This window comes from Mustelus asterias, chromosome 28, assembly GCF_964213995.1.
Source record: "Mustelus asterias chromosome 28, sMusAst1.hap1.1, whole genome shotgun sequence".
Lineage (NCBI taxonomy): Eukaryota > Metazoa > Chordata > Chondrichthyes > Carcharhiniformes > Triakidae > Mustelus > Mustelus asterias.
Window position 1 is genome coordinate 2062282 of NC_135828.1, and position 17297 is coordinate 2079578.

The 17297-nt window shown below is 44.3% G+C and overlaps 1 protein-coding gene and 1 long non-coding RNA gene across 2 annotated transcripts in view; one reads left to right on the forward strand and one right to left on the reverse strand.

Annotated features, from left to right (window-relative positions):
- The window catches only part of LOC144480179 (serine-rich coiled-coil domain-containing protein 2-like), a 612858-nt gene that overhangs the window by 184734 nt on the left and 410827 nt on the right, over positions 1 to 17297 (reverse strand). The window lies entirely within an intron of this gene.
- On the forward strand, positions 231 to 6389 carry LOC144480180 (uncharacterized). Its single transcript, XR_013495628.1, has 4 exons — positions 231 to 306; positions 489 to 607; positions 1526 to 1613; positions 4919 to 6389. It is a non-coding gene; the product is annotated as an uncharacterized LOC144480180 (long non-coding RNA).

Below are 17297 nucleotides of genomic sequence, written 5' to 3' on the forward strand. Positions count from 1 at the left end.
GTTGAGCAGGGAAATCCTGATTTCAATTCCCAGTCCATGCCAGGGTACTAAATAGGCAGGAAAGGCACAGCTAGGCCCAGCAGCCAGGCAGTGAAAGCAGGCAATTCAGTCCATGTGCCAGAGTCCTGATGAATGTGCATGCAGAGACGCAGCATGGGGGCAGACTGCACTTGGCAGTGTTGTCCACACTGAATAATAGACTGCTAATCTTCGCAAAGGAACAACATTCACTTGAATGAGGTAATTGGATCGGACTGCAGCAGGAAATGAAACTTTCTCGGCATTTTGGCTCAGATCAAGCCGAAGGTGGGGTACAATGCCTTATCTTGTCAGCTGTTTGTCTCTCTCTTGTGAGGCCCATGAATTGGGTTCAATTGGATTTTGAATTTGGTTTTTGGAGCAAGCAAGGAATGGATTTGGGTTTGCCCGGTCCACTCTGAGCACTGACTTTGTAATTTAAAAAAAAATTATACTCCATCCTTAAAAAGCAGGTAATGAAACCTTCACGAGACAGGAGGAGTGAACTCTCCAGTGCTCATTTTCAGCATAGGTATTTGGGGAAAACACGAAAATACTCTGTTGCTTTTGAACTGGGAGGTATTTAAAAGTGAGTAGCAGCATTCCTCTCACGCTTATCTCGATTGTAATAATCAATACATCCCTTTAGGGATCATTGTTATTTTTTAAAATACTGGAGCTATTAAATAGAAATTACATCAATTAAATGACATGTTCACAGGCTATGTTCTTTAGTTAATATATTCACAGTCTGTTGCTGATTACATTTCTAGAAAAAGACTGAATCTTAATATTTGAGATGCATTTTCTTTTCTTAATCCACAGATCTCTAAAGTTTGCCACTCAAGTGGATAGAGCTGTGAAGAAGGCCTATAGTGTGTTAGCTTTTATTAACAGGGGGTTGGAGTTTAAGAGCCGTGGGGTTATGCTGCAACTGTACAGGACCTTGGTGAGACCACATTTGGAATATTGTGTGCAGTTCTGGTCACCTCACTATAAGAAGGATGTGGAAGTGCTGGAAAGAGTGCAGAGGAGATTTACCAGGATGCTGCCTGGTTTGGAGGGTAGGTCTTATGAGGAAAGGTTGAGGGAGCTGGGGCTGTTCTCTCTGGAGCGGAGGAGACTGAGGGGAGACTTAATAGGGGTTTATAAAATGATGAAGGGGATAGATAGAGTGAACGTTCAAAGACTATTTCCTCGGGTGGATGGGGCTATTACAAGGGGGCATAACAATAGGGTTCGTGGTGGGAGATATAGGAAGGATATCAGAGGTAGGTTCTTTACGCAGAGAGTGGTTGGGGTGTGGAATGGACTGCCTGCAGTGATAGTGGAGTCAGACACTTTAGGAACATTTAAGCGGTTATTGGATAGGCACATGGAGCACACCAGGATGATAGGGAGTGGGATAGCTTGATCTTGGTTTCAGATAAAGCTCAGCACAACATCATGGGCCGAAGGGCCTGTTCTGTGCTGTACTGTTCTATGTTCTATGTTAATTTATTCACAGGATGTGGACACATTTATTGCCCATCCCCAATTGCCCTAAGATTCAACCACATTGCTGTGGATCCGGAGTCACGTTCAGGCCAGACCAGGTAAGGATGGCAGATTTCCTTCCCTAAAGGACATTATTAAACCGGTTGGGTTTTTACGACAATGGTTTCATGGTCATGATTAGACTTTGAACACCAGATTTTTTAAAATTCAAATTTCACCGCCTGCCGTGCTGGGATTCGAACCTGGCTCCACAGATGTTGCTCTGGGATTCTGGTTTATCAGTTCAGTGACAATACGACTATACATTCCCTGCTAGGAACATAGGGTTTAGAAGCAGGAGCAGACCATTAGCTCTTGGAGCCTGCTCCATAATTGAATAGGATCGTGGCTGATCTTGTTGTGTCTCACTTTCGCTTTCCTGTCTGTCCCCCATAATCCTCAACTCCCTTGTCTATCAAAAACCTGTTTATCTCTGCTTTGAATAAATGCAATGACCCAGCCACCACTGCGTTCTAAGGAAGAGAGTTCCACAGAATAAAGACCCTCTGAGAGAAACATTTTCTCTACATCCCAATCTTAAAAACTTGGACCTCTTATTCTGAAACTGCGTTCCCTTGTTCTAGTCTCAGGCAAGAGGAAACCTCCTCCCAATATCCACACTATCAACTCCTATCAGGATCATACATGTTTGAATAAGATAACCTCTCGTTCTTCTACAGTGCATTGGATGCAGAACCAATCTGCTCAACCTTTCTGCATAAGGTAAAGCCCTCATCCCAGGAAGAATTCTTTCCCCAAGATTTCAGGTCAGGGAGAAGCTACATTTGATCACTTGTGAGTAGACAATAAGCAGTTATGTAGCGTGTCAATTGTGATACCAATGTGGGTGCATCCTTTAGACTGGTAAACAACATTCCACAAAGGTGAATTTGTTCATGTATATCAGTTAGTTTACATCCTCAGAATAATCCTAATTCTAAAATCAGGCCTAAATTATCTCAGATTGCACAAGAATAATTAAATTTCCTGCATCAGTTCCACGACATCTTCCTATAAAACAGAGAGATACCAAAAGAGAAAACGCTGGAAAATCTCAGCAGGTCTGGCAGCATCTGTAAGGAGAGAAAAGCTTTGACAAAGGGTCATCTGGACTCGAAATGTCAGTTCTTTTCTCTCCTTACAGATGCTGCCAGACCCGCTGAGATTTTCCAGCGTTTTCTCTTTTGGTTTCAGATTCCAGCATCCGCAGTAATTTGCTTTTATTTGGAGAGATAACATACTTGATCCACAGGTTCATGTGAACTAGATTTGTTTTTTTAAAGAATTACTACTGACATGTTCCTCTTTCGCCTCCTCATTTCAGTTTTTGATATTCACAGCCCTACCCTTTCCTAGGCACTGTGCATGTTTCCATCTCCGCAGCTAGTAAACAGCAAAGTTCCTTCTGTCTGTGGAACTGCAGTGTACCATTATGCCAGAGTGGAAATCACCATGAACTTCCTTCTCTAAAGTTCTCAAGGCAGCGCGCCCGCGCATGTTTTTATACATCTGGGAACTACTTTAAAAATAGTGTCCAATTCAGGAGCTGACATCAAAACATCGTAGGGCAACAATAAGCTGTAATCATTGATGCTAAGCTGCAAATAACCCAGTTACTCTTACTCTAACCATACTAATTACATATCATCATCCTGTTGGCTGTAAAACTATCCTACAAAAAGAGATTTTGGTTTAATACTTTAATTTCATGCCCCCTTGCAATATTGTCTGTAATTTTGCTCGGTTCACACAAAGAGCCCAATAAAAATAGGACAGAGAAGCTTGAATGAGCTTTCTGGAATCCTTGCACAAAGAACTTTTCCAAAGAATGTAAATCTCTCGCTGGTGGAAAATTGAACTTAAAATGGGGGAGATTCTCCCAGCCCGCTCGGCTGCTCGAGTCGCGCAGCGCGTCAAGAGACATCAGCGGAGGCCGTTTCGCAGGCTTCCCGCTGGGCGCCACGGCCTCCACGAATCTCCGAGACTAAGATTTGTGCAGTGACAGCCTGACCATGCCAGTGTTTTCCCTGACGCTGCCCAAGGGCATCAGACAGTGCCGAGGGGGGCAAGGCAAGAAGGGATGGGGGGGGGGGGGGGTGCGTGCAGTCTCTCTGCACTTGTGATGACTGGGAGAGGGAGGGAAGAGGTGAACGGGGTTGGCCATCCGGGTTGAGGGGGTGAAATCGGGCTAAACAGGTGTATGTGGGGGGAGGGGGGGGGCTGGCCAGCAATTGGGAGGCCAGCAAACGGGGGTCACTGCATGCACCAATCTCGGCGCTGACAGATTGGCGCATGCACAGTGGCCCGCTCAGTGCTATGCTGCCGACCTCTGCACCAGAGCACCCTGAAGTCTCTCCCCATTTAGATAATAAGTCACCTTCCCATTTTTCCAACCAAAATGCATAACCTCACACTTATCCACATTAAACTCCATCTGTCACATTTTGGCCCTCTCTCCTAACCTATCTATATCCATTTGTAAGGTCTTTATTTCCTCATTGCAACTTACTGTTCTGCCTATTTTTGTGTCATCTGCAAATCTGGCTGCAGAGCTTTCTATCCCTGTATCCAAGTTGTTAATATAGATTGTAAATAGTTTCAAACCCTTCAAACTCAAACTTGTATGCAATGTGTGAAAAGCTGCATCACGGTCAATATCAATCGTAAAGTTCAATTTCAGGCTCTTCTGAACCGTACAAAGGAAACACTCTGGCCGGGATTCTCCCAAAAGAATTCCAAGTCCCCAACATGCAGGAAAATGGGAGTAAATCCCGCTGGTTTTTTCAGTGTGATTTCCCGAATGAAACTCCGAGAATAGGCCCCTGATTTTCAGACTGAATCACGTTAGGGCACTCTGTGATGGAGATTCGTGTTGGAGATTCGTGTCCTATGAAGAGAGATTCAACAGTTTAGGCCAATACTCTCTGGAATTTAGATGAATGAGGGGAGATCAAATTGAGGTATACAAGATGATAAAAAGTATGGATAAAGTAGACGTGGAGCGGATGCTTCCTCTTGTGGGGCATTCTAGGACGAGAGGTCATAGTCTTAGGATAAGGGGTAGCAAATTTAAAACAGAGTTGAGGAGAAACTACTTCTCCCAAAGGGTTGTGAATCTGTGGAATTTGCTACCCCAAAGTGTGGTGGATGCTGGGACAGTGAGTAAATTTGAGGAATTAGACAGATTTGTAATTGGTAATGGCTTGAAGGGTTATGGGGAGAAGGCAGGAAAATGGGGATGAGGAGCATATCAGCCATGATCGAATAGCAGAGCGGACTCGATGGGCCGAATGGCCTAATTCTGCTCCTATATCTTATGAACTAAGGAAGTAAATTATCAATTGCTTTTCTGAATTTTGACCAGCAATAGATTCCTGCTTGATGCAAGAATCCGCAGTAGACGGGAATTGAACTGAATTATCATGGAGGAGAGGAGGAGTGGGTTCACTGCCCAGTCTGGTGCCTGGGGAAGAAACTGCGTCTCTGTTCATGGAGAATCAGAGAGGACAGCCGCAACCAAATGTGTCATCATGCATTGCTGGTGGACACGAGCAGAAAAACAGGAAACATGCCAGATTAAGTTTGTTAAAAAATAATAGTCCAGCCTCAACTGAAATATTGTTTCTAGTTCTGGTACCCACACTTTCAGAAGGAGGTGACGGCATTAGGGAGGATGCAGATAAAATTCAGGAGAATGGTTCCAGGGTCAAAGAACTTCAGTCAAGTAGACAGATTGGAGATTCTGGGACTGTTCTCCTTGAAGCATAGAATGTTGAGAGGAAATTCGATTGAGGCATTCAAAAATCACGAGGGGTCTGGACAGAGTAGATGGAGAGAAACTGTTCCCATTGGTAGAAAGGTCGGGAGCCAGAATTCACTGATGTAAAATAATTGACAATATAAGCAATGGTGACATGAGGACAAACTTTCACACAGTGAGAGATTAGAATGTGGAATGTACTGCCTGAGTGTGTGACGGAGGCATTCAAAAGGGAACTGGATCATTCTATGAAAAGAAAAATGTGCAGGGCTTTAGGAAATAGACAGGGAAGTGGCACTGGGTGAATTGCTCTTCAAGAGAGCTGGCGTAGACACAGCTGGCCGAATGGCCTCCTTCTATGTTGTAACCATTCTATGATTCACTGATTTGTGTTGTCTTATTCTAGGAGTAGAGAGAGGTGCATAAATAGATCCACGGAGGGGAAAGCAAGACTACTTCAGAACCAAACAAAGCAGGGGACATTGAAGTCTTGAATCTTATCTGTAACTTCATTCTCAAGCTTTGGCATACATTTTTCACCCACTTTATAAGTTGACTTCAGTGTTGTGTGATGATACAGCACCTTTATGAAGTGTATTTATATCATGTTTCTTGTAAGGGGTCTGTTTAAAATTCAGCTTTGTTTTATATGGTGACGATTTGTCTACAAACCAAGCAGCTCACATGCTGAGAATGCAGGATAATGATTGATTTTAGCTAGGCATATGTTTGTTTTAATCTGAGTTAACGTATTTTTGTTTATTTGATTTTTCCCATGGGATTTCAAAGTAGGGTTTTGATTAAGTTGATTGGCAGAGACAGTCATCTCTAAGGGGAGGAGCTAAGCTTACAGGGAAAAGCAGGCAGTTACTGCTGGGTTTTGAAAATAGCAAGAGGTTTCTCTCTCTGGAAGCTGCTGTTTTGGACCTGCTAGGAAAAATAGGTCTTTGTCTCTCTCTCTAGAGGTGTTCTGGAGGCTTAAGGATTGGCAGCCCAAGCATGCAAGCCTGTGCATCTCTAACTGATTTTGAAGAGGAGTTTAAGTCTATAAAAGGAATATTGCTTAAATTGGAATAAAAGAGATAGGTTAACAGTTAAGAATTGTATCTTGTCACGTTTAAGTATTTTCATTGATAAAAGTTAAGCTAATTCGTTCACTATAGTTAAACTGTATTGTTAAAATAAAGTTTGTTTTGATAAAAGCTTCCCAGTGTGTCACATGGAGTGAAACATCTTATCCTCACACTGATGCCAAAATAGCAAAAACCTGTTATGGTCCAGTCAAGCTTCAGAACATACTTTAGGGTTTCTGATCCGTACCCTAACAATAGTATGGTATTGCTTTCGGATTTCAGAGGGCCACGACTAGTACAGGGATTTGACCACAATTTCTCACTCATTGTGGTTGAACAGATAAATGTTCGGTGAGCAAATTTCTCATTTCCGTCTCAAATTCCAAGTGGAGCACAGTTCACCAGTACAGTTCCTTCAGCCATTAATTCAGTGGAAACAAAGAGTGAAACAAGTTGTGTACACTGCATCACACATTAAACAGCTTACTGTGAGAATTCACATGATTGTTAAAGTGCTGAAACTGAAATCCAAACTTCTTAGAGCAACAATATAATTATTTGTGGTAAGTAGCAGGTAGCTTCCCTGACATTGTGATGGGAATACCAAATCCAGGGCTCCGATATTCCTTCAAGGCAACGAGGGATGGACAGCAAACATTCCATAGTCCAGTTAATTCAAGACCATTCTGAAAGAAGAGTTTGGTCTCATATTTCACAGGGTTGTTCTGCAATCTGTTTAGTGGATAATTTGCAAAAGGTTTTAACCTAGGCATGAGCAACTGAGAATATGCACACAGCCACATTTTTCTTTTGAAATACTGATATCTCACTGTCTGATTCAGAGATGGCCAATTGATAAGTCCAGTTTCACTTGGGCTACTGACTCTCAGCTAGATCAAAGGCTTCAATTTCAGTAAGAATTGGCTTTCACCATGCCTCTGAGTGTTGTGAAGAGTTAGAAACACATCACCTCTCAATCTTCCATTCTCCAAGAAAAATAAATACCAAGCAATGCTAGAAAAAAGAGACAACCTATCAAAGCTTTTCATCTTGCACTCACCAGGACAGATTCACAAAATCGCAAGTACCAATTAATGTAGCTCCTGGTCCAAGTTAGAGCTGCCAGAGGCAAACTAAAATCATTTCCATCCATTTACGGTGCACACATATTTCATGGTTTGTACATCTGCAATGGTTTCTGTTTTTCAAGAGCTCCAGTCCAAAATTCTTATCCTCATGGCATTGACTAGACCTGGATACTTTTACTAACTTGGAGCTTTCACCTCTCCTTCACCTCACAGCGGTGCCTTTAGCTGTTTCCACCTCATTCTCCAAAATCCTTAATCCCCTCGACCTCTCTCCCAAATTAAAACCCTACCTTGCATGCAATTTTCCTCATAATATATCCTTCTTTAGCTTGACACCCATTTTCATCTGAATACTTCTCTGCAAAGCACCTTTCTTGATATTTGAGAGGCTATATCGTTGTAATCTAATGACAAAAATAACACGGCCATAATGCTAATAAAACCATCAAGTGAATTCTGTGTCATTATAGTTTTGACAGGAATAATAAATTTAAAAGAAGTCACAACAAGCTTAAATGACCTTCATAGGATGATCAAACTGAAGTACCCATTGACATGTACTTTACATTTACAGAAATCTTCACAACATTTAGGTTTGGGTGAGTCATCTATTTTCTTTCCTACTTGTCTGAATTTATTGCATCAAACCTCCCACGATCCATTTATTAACTTTCATATGCTCAATATTTTTTCATTCCTGGAATAAGATTATGACCCATTAATTCATAAGTGGTCTGTTATGATTTCATTAACTGCAGTTGAAGTTTGAAGTGAAGCTTCTTAATGATGCTGAAGAATGTCTAAACACAATTTCCGTACTGCACCCATTCAATCTATTTCCTTCTCTCCTTCCTACATTAAAGGTGAGGAGTTGTCAGTCAGACCAAAAGTCTCTGTGCTTTGTCAGATAGCAGCATGGATTTCACATTTATAGAGGAGACTTGTTTCTGTACAGCTTCTCAATGTGACGGATTACATCCCTTTTTATTGGATACCAGGTAGAAACAAACTAAAATACATTGGGCCACAACCTCTGAGCTCCAGGGTGTGGTATTGGGGGTGTAACCCAAAGGTGTGCTGGGGAACCTATCCTGCAAATTCCCAGATGGTTCTGAGTGCAAACATCCCTCGGGCAATTGTGCTGCATTGGGAACCATCTGAAAATGTGATTTAAATCGCCAACTTTGGATGTCTGACTCTCTCTCACACCCCCTCCCCCCTGACACCACCATCATCACTGCCCAAGGCCCAACCTGACCTGAACCGCCCCGACCCTGCCACTTTACCAACCCCAGTCCTACAATCTTACATTGCCAAAGACCCTTACATCTGGCTGGACCTTTAAACTATTGCCATTATAAAGGGACTGTGGCTTCCTTTCCTCCAATTGAGCAGTCCTTCGATGCTAGGCCACGGGGAGTTTGCTGCACAACCCAGGTTGTGGCTTGAGTCGGATGGTCGGGTGAACTAGGATCACCTGCATTTCAGGGTAATTACTTTTGAGTGTGTTATACGTGTCAAACTGCAGCCATGCGCTCAATAGGAGATCAAGTGATCAGTGACCGCAGTGATGGGTTTTTCTGTAAACTGACTCTTTGGTATTTTCTTTACACAACACATTGATTGATCTGAAAATTTCTTTCTTTCAATACTGTGGTAAGGTGATGACTTCATTCTGTGAGAAATTTCTTAGAAAACAAACAACTTGTATTGATATAGCATCGTTGATGTAATGGAACATCTCAAGATGCTTCTCAGGAGCATAATAAAATGCAAATATGACACTGAGCCACAGAAGGTGATATTAGATCATTAACAGCTTGGTCAAAGAGCTAGGTTTTCAGAAATGTCTTAAAGGACACATATGCATTAAAATGAACCTTAGTCAATAATCTGATCGAGTCTTTACACAAACCCTTAATCTGGTGTTCCTCCCTCAGGCGCTTACTGTTCTGCTGTAATTTCCAGCCTTTAGTTGTATTTATTCTCTGACTCTGACTATTTCCTGCTCATGGACTCAAAGTGTTTCCCTCTTTTGACAATCATCTTTCTTTCCACTGCAACTAATTATTTTTGTTGCTTACTCTTTCATTATTTTCTCCCCTTTCCTCGATCGCTCTGCCCCTCACGCTTGCTGCTGTCACCCGTGTATCCGTCCCTTCTCTTCCTCATTCTCTCACGGACTCCTCAACTGTCTCGATCTCTCACATGTATCTGGTCTTTGTTCCCATTGCCGATTCACACAACTATCAGAATAACTGGAAACATGTCAGAATATCACCCAGATCAAAGGGGTGTCAAAAAGACAGCAGAGAGAGACGAACAAGATCCAAGCTTCCAATATTCCTATCTGTCCCATCTTCATGCACATTACAAATTACTATAAAAATACCCAGTCTGTGAATATTTAATTATATGTGTTGGCTGAACATCCAAAAAGGTTAATGTTATATATTATGTTACATACAAATACCCAACAGATGAACGATTCCAGTATTAAAATTATTAATTGCATGGAAGAAATCATCACCCATGTCTTTCAGAAATGTCCAAATATTTCACATGCAATTAATTACTTTGAAGTGCAGTCACTGTTCTTGCATGGGCAAAAATTGAACCATATTGTGCATAGCTAGAAGTCACAAAAAGCAATCAAATGAAAGCTTAAATGTTCTCTTTAACGAATTTTAGCATCGAGCAGAACACAAGCAGAATCTTCTGTCCAACTTTGTGTCGAGCATGGAATCTTTAAAATCTACCTGAACAGACAGACGGTGACTCAGTTTCAGCTCTCACACTATTGCCTCTGAGGATGAGCTCCATAGTGTGGCTCTTGAACACAAGCTCCTGACTCTGAAGCAGAAGGGTCAAGCAAGCAGAATATGGACTGTAACACGATGGGGTGGATGCAGGCTGTAATGCGATGGGGTGGATGCAGGCTGTAATGCGATGGGGTGAATGCAGGCTGTAATGCGATGGGTGGATGCAGGCTGTATTGCGATGGGGTGGATACAGGCTGTAATGCGATGGGGTGGATACAGGCTGTAATGCGATGGGGTGGATGCAGGCTGTAATGCGATGGGGTGAATGCAGGCTGTAATGCGATGGGGTGGATGAAGGCTGTATTGCGATGGGGTGGATACAGGCTGTAATGCGATGGGGTGGATACAGGCTGTAATGCGATGGGGTGGATGCAGGCTGTAATGCGATGGGGTGGATGCAGGCTGTAATGCGATGGGTGGATACAGGCTGTAACGCGATGGGGTGAATGCAGGCTGTAATGCGATGGGGTGGATGCAGGCTGTAATGCGATGGGGTGGATGCAGGCTGTAATGCGATGGGGTGGATACAGGCTGTAACGCGATGGGATGGATACAGGCTGTAACGCGATGGGATGGATACAGGCTGTAATGCGATGGGATGGATACAGGCTGTATTATGATGGGATGCATAGATAGAGTCATAGAAGAATCATAGAAACCCTACAGTGCAGAAGAAAGGCACTTGGCCCATCGAGTCTGCACTGACCACAATCCCACCCAGGCCCTATCCCCGTAAGCCCACCTATTTACCATGGCTAATCTCCCTCTAACCTACCCATCCCGGGACACTAAGGGGCAATTTAGCACGGCCAATGCACCTAACCCACAAATCTTCGGACTGTGGGAGGAAACCAGAGCACCTGGAGGAAATCCACGCAGACATGGGGAGAACATGCAGACTCCACACAGACAGTGACCCAAGCTAGGAATCGAACCCAGTTCTGGAGCTGGGAGGCAGCAGTGCTAACCACTATGCCACCATGATGTTTTAATATCATGTACACAGCTGAAGTTATACTTTCGATTGTGGAGATGATAGCATTGTGCCTGTTGACTGAAAAGAATATTTCACGGAAACACATTCGGTAACAGCAGTGAAGAAGTGAAGGTCTTCAGCTGAGCCATGGACCAGTCACCACTGCCCTGTCCGCCGGACTGGACCGGTCACCACAGCCCTATCTGCCGGACCGGACCGGTCACCACAGTCTTATCTGCCGGACCGGACCGGTCACCACAGCCCTGTCTGCCAGACTGGACCGGTCACCACAGCCCTGTCTGCTGGACTGGACCGGTCACCACAGCCCTGTCTGCTGGACCGGACCGGTCACCACAGCCCTGTCTGCCAGACCGGACCAGACACCACTGCCCTGTCTGCCGGACCGGACCGGTCACCACAGCCCTGTCTGCCGGACCGGACCAGACACCACTGCCCTGTCTGCTGAACCGGACCGGTCACCACAGCCCTGTCTGCTGAACCGGACCGGTCACCACAGCCCTGTCTGCCGAACCGGTCACCAAAGCCCTGTCTGCCGGACCGGTCACCACAGCCCTGTCTGCGGCATTTTTTCTTGAAGGAAGAATTGGACAGTACATTTATATCTTCTTGTGTGCGTGGCCAAGCAGGAGGTCACAGTGGGGTCAGTCTGAAACCAGGCCATCAGTATTACCAATGCAAGACAAGGAGTCTGAACTTAAAGGAACTGTAACGAGAACCGATGGCAGGAGAGGGATGGAAATAAATTATTTGCAGAGGTGATTTTACAAATCAACTCAAATGATGCTTTATACACATATTGCAAATGAAACTTCCTGTGTCTATAAACAGATTCGAGCCAGAAGCGAGATTGAATAAATATCCTCTCTCGTTGACTGCAAATCTTCTTGACTTTATCATAAATTACCTCAGCAATCAATTTTCACAGCTCACGATTAGCTATAGAACAAAGAGAACAAAGAACAGTACAGCACAGGAAACAGGCCCTTCGGCCCTCCAAGCCTGTGCCGCTCCTTGGTCCAACTAGACCAATCGTTTGTATCCCTCCATTCCCAGGCTGCTCATGTGACTATCCAGGTAAGTCTTAAACGATGTCAGCGTGCCTGCCTCTACCACCCTACTTGGCAGCGCATTCCAGGCCCCCACCACCCTCTGTGTAAAAAACGTCCCTCTGATGTCTGAGTTATACTTCGCCCCTCTCAGCTTGAGCCCGTGACCCCTCGTGATCGTCACCTCCGACCTGGGAAAAAGCTTCCCACTGTTCACCCTATCTATACCCTTCATAATCTTGTATACCTCTATTAGATCTCCCCTCATTCTCCGTCTTTCCAAGGAGAACAACCCCAGTCTACCCAATCTCTCCTCATAGCTAAGACCCTCCATACCAGGCAACATCCTGGTAAACCTTCTCTGCACTCTCTCCAATGCCTCCACGTCCTTCTGGTAGTGCGGCGACCAGAACTGGACGCAGTACTCCAAATGTGGCCTAACCAGCGTTCTATACAGCTGCATCATCAGACTCCAGCTTTTATACTCTATACCCCGTCCTATAAAGGCAAGCATACCATATGCCTTCCTCACCACCTTCTCCACCTGTGTTGCCACCTTCAAGGATTTGTGGACTTGCACACCTAGGTCCCTCTGTGTTTCTATACTCCTGATGACTCTGCCATTTATTGTATAACTCCTCCCTACATTATTTCTTCCAAAATGCATCACTTCGCATTTATCCGGATTAAATTCCATCTGCCACCTCTCCGCCCAATTTTCCAGCCTATCTATATCCTGCTGTATTGCCCGACAATGCTTTTCGTTATCCGCAATTCCAGCCATCTTCGTGTCATCCGCAAACTTGCTGATAACACCAGTTACACCTTCTTCCAAATCATTTATATATATCACAAATAGCAGAGGTCCCAGTACAGAGCCCTGCGGAACACCACTGGTCACAGACCTCCAGCCGGAAAAAGACCCTTCGACCACTACCCTCTGTCTCCTATGGCCAAGCCAGTTCTCCACCCATCTAGCCACTTCTCCTTGTATCCCATGAGCCTTAACCTTCTTAACCAACCTGCCATGTGGGACTTTGTCAAATGCCTTACTGAAATCTATATAGACGACATCCACGGCCCTTCCTTCATCAACCGTTTTTGTCACTTCCTCAAAAAACTCCACCAAATTTGTAAGGCACGACCTCCCTCTTACAAAACCATGCTGTCTGTCACTAATGAGATTGTTCCGTTCTAAATGCACATACATCCTGTCTCTAAGAATCCTCTCCAACAACTTCCCTACCACGGACGTCAAGCTCACCGGCCTATAATTTCCTGGGTTATCCCTGCTACCCTTCTTATAGTTACTCTCTTAAGTAAGGCAGGCCATCCTCACAGAACAAATCTTATCCCAATACATGAATGTTTTGACGTGTGACCTCTACATGACCTTCAACATCCAGAATGAATTTCAGGCTTGGGCTGACAAGTGGCGAGTAAGATTCGCGCCACACAGGTACCAGGCAATACTCATCTCCAACAGAAGAGAATCTAATCATCTCCCCTTGACATTCAATAGAATTGCCATTACTGAACCCCCCACTATCAGCATCCTGGGTGTTAGCATTGACCAGAAACTGAACAGGACCAGCCATATAAATACCATGGCTGCTAGAGCAGGTCAGAGGCTGGGAATTCTGGGGCAAGTAACTCACCAATGGACTCCCCAAAGCCTGTCCATCATCTACAAAGGTCAAGTCGGGAGTGTGACAGAATACCCTCCACATTCCTGGGAGGAGTCAATAACACTCTAGAAGCTTGATACCATCCAGGAAAAAGCAGCCCCAATTGATTCACATTGCATCCACCATCCATTCCCTCCATCACCAATGCACAGTAGCAGTGGTGTTTACCATCTACAAGATGCGCCACAGCAACTCACCAATGATCTGTTGACAGCAACTTCCAAACCTGGCACCTCTACCACTTCTAAGGAGCAGGGCAGCAAATGCATGGGAACATCGCCACCTGCAAGTTCCCCTCCAAGTCACTCGCCATCCTGACTTGGTTCCTTCACTGTCACTGGGTCAAAATCCTGGAACTCCCTTGCTAACAGCACTGGGCATGTACCTACACCACAGAGACTGCAGTGGTTCAAGAAGGCAGCTCACCACCTCCTTCTCTAGGGAAATTAGGAATGAACAATAAATGCTGGCCGAGCCAGTGATGCCCACATCCTGTGAAAGAATTTTTTAAAAAGCAAGACAGAAAATAAAAGTACAGGAGGAAAAGAAAATTACAGAATTGGGTAAAAGAAATCTATAATTATGCACATCTCTCGATTATGAGAATGGAAAAATTCCAAAACCTTAGGCAATGTTCCTGTCAGCTATTCGTCAAATTTAAATAAGGAAAAATGCAAATACAAGAATCTGAAAGAAAACAGAATATTTGAGACACACATTTGGTGTCAGAATTAGGAGAGGGATGGGAATATTTTGGATTTTGTTGCCTCACTAGATTTAGGAATGAAGGATAATAAGAACAAAGAAAGGTACAGGACAGGAACAGGCCCTACAACCCTCCGAGCCCTTGCCGATCATGATGCTCTAACTAAACTAAAAAAAAACTTTCTGCCCTTACTCGGTCCCTATCCCTCTATTCCCTCCCTATCCATGTACCCATCCAGATGCCTCTTAAATGTTGCTAATGTGCCTGCTTCCACCACCTCCCCTGGCAGCGCGTTCCAGGCACCCACCACTCTCTGTGTGAAAAACTTCCTCCGCACATCTCCCTGAATGCTCCAAATGTAAACATTTGCTCATCCACCTTTGAAAGATCAAAACATTAAAAAGTTGCTGAGGGACCGGTTATACACTTTCATCATTGTTTCAGTAAGTAAAACACACCAACAGTACTTGGAAATGCATGATAAAATAGGACTGAGTCAGCACAGCTTCTTCAAGGGGAGGTCATGTCTGACCAATCTGTTAGAGTTCTTTGAGGAGGTAACAAGTAAGTTAGATAGAGAACCAGTGGATGTGATTTATTTAGATTTCCAAAAGGCCTTTGACAAGGTGCTGCATAGGAGACTGTTAAATAAGTTAAGAGCCCGTGTTGTTAAGGGTAAGATCCTGGCATGGATAAAAGATTAGCTGAATGGCAGAAGGCAGAGAGTGGGGATAAAGGGGTCTTTTTCAGGATGGCAGCCGGTGACTAGTGGTGCGCCTCAGGGGTCAGTGCTGGGACCACAACTTTTCACAATATACATTAACGATTTGGAAGAAGGAACTGAAGGCACTGTTGCTAAGTTTGCAGATGATACAAAGATATGTAGAGGGACAGGTAGTATTGAGGAAGCGGGGGAAGGGCTGCAGAAGGTCTTGGACAGGTTAGGAGAGTGGGCAAAGAAGTGGCAGACGGAATACAATATGGAAAAATGAGAGATTATGCACTTTGGAAGGAGGAATGGAGGCATAGACTATTTTCTAAATGGGGAAATGCTTAGGAAATCAGAAACACAAAGGGACTTGGGAGTCCTTGTTCAAAATTCTCTTAAGGTTAACGTGCAGGTTCAGTCGGCAGTTAAGAAGGCAAATGCAATGTTAGCATTCATGTCGAGAGGGCTAGAATACAAGAGCAGGGATGTACCTCTGAGGCTGTATAAGGGACTGGTCAGACCCCATTTGGAGTATTGTGAGCAGCTTTGGGCCCCCTATCTAAGGATGGATGTACTGGCCTTGGAAAGGGTCCAGAGGAGGTTCACAAGAATGATCCTTAGAATGAAGAGCTTGTCATCTGAGGAACTGTTGAGCACTCTGGATCTGTACTTGTTGGAGTTCAGAAGGGTGAGGGGGGATCTTATTGAAACTTACAGGATACTGCGAGGTCTGGATAGAGTGGACGTGGAGAGGACGTTTCCACTGGTAGGAAAATCTAGAACCAGAGGGCACAAACTCAGGTTAAAGGGACAATCCTTTAAAACAGAGGCGAGGAGGAATTTCTTCAGCCAGGGAGTGGTGAATCTGTGGAACTCTTTGCCACAGAAGGCTGTGGAGGCCAGGTCATTGAGTGTCTTTAAGACAGAGATAGATAAGTTATTGATTAATAAGGGGATCAGAGGCTAGGGAAAAAGGCAGGAGAATGAGGATGAGAAAAATATCAGCCATGATTGAATGGCGGAGCAGACTCGATGAGCTGAGTGGCCTAATTCTGCTCCTATGTCTTATGGACAGGTCGTGCATGCAGCCAGGTGACAACCTCTAGGAAAAAATGTAACCATGTGAAAATATCCAAATGGGTACACTTATTAAACAGGAATAAGTCAGAGGAACACAAACCATTTCTAAAGATTCCACCACATTATTTTTCACAGCACAGGCCCTCATGTCAAACTCATCTGACTACAATGTAAATATTTGGTTATTGCATTGAACAAGATGAAAATAAGTGACAGCCATCTCCAGTGGAATTTTCATTTTGCTTCATTTAATGTGACAGTTCAGTGCTGTGGAAAATGCAATCGAACTGGTCTCACAGGGACTGAATGTTCAAGATATGTGACTGACCATAAGTTAAGATGAGAATGTGGAGCAATGTGGGATATGCTGTCACCACTCAAATGAGCGGGGATTAGGTGTGACAGAATGATTGCCTCAAGGTTTGCTTGCTGTTAGATGCCAACATGGTTCCCAGTTTATTACATTTTGTCGATTTCTAATATTCTTAAACTAGCTTTTAACCTCTTTGCTGCATCCAATCTTGGAAAGCTTTGAAATATCATCTAGAAGGACATGGGCAGCATTCACAGGCAAACACCATGCCAAGCAAGTTCTGCTCCAAGACACACATTGTCCTGACTTGGAAATATTTTGTCGTTCTTTCACGGTTGCCGAGTCAAACTCCTGGAACTCCGTCCCTGACAGCACTGTGGGTGTACCCGCACCAGCAGCGGTGGCTGTACCCGCACCAGAGTGCAGCAGTTCGAGTCGGTAGCTCCATCACCTTCGAGGGC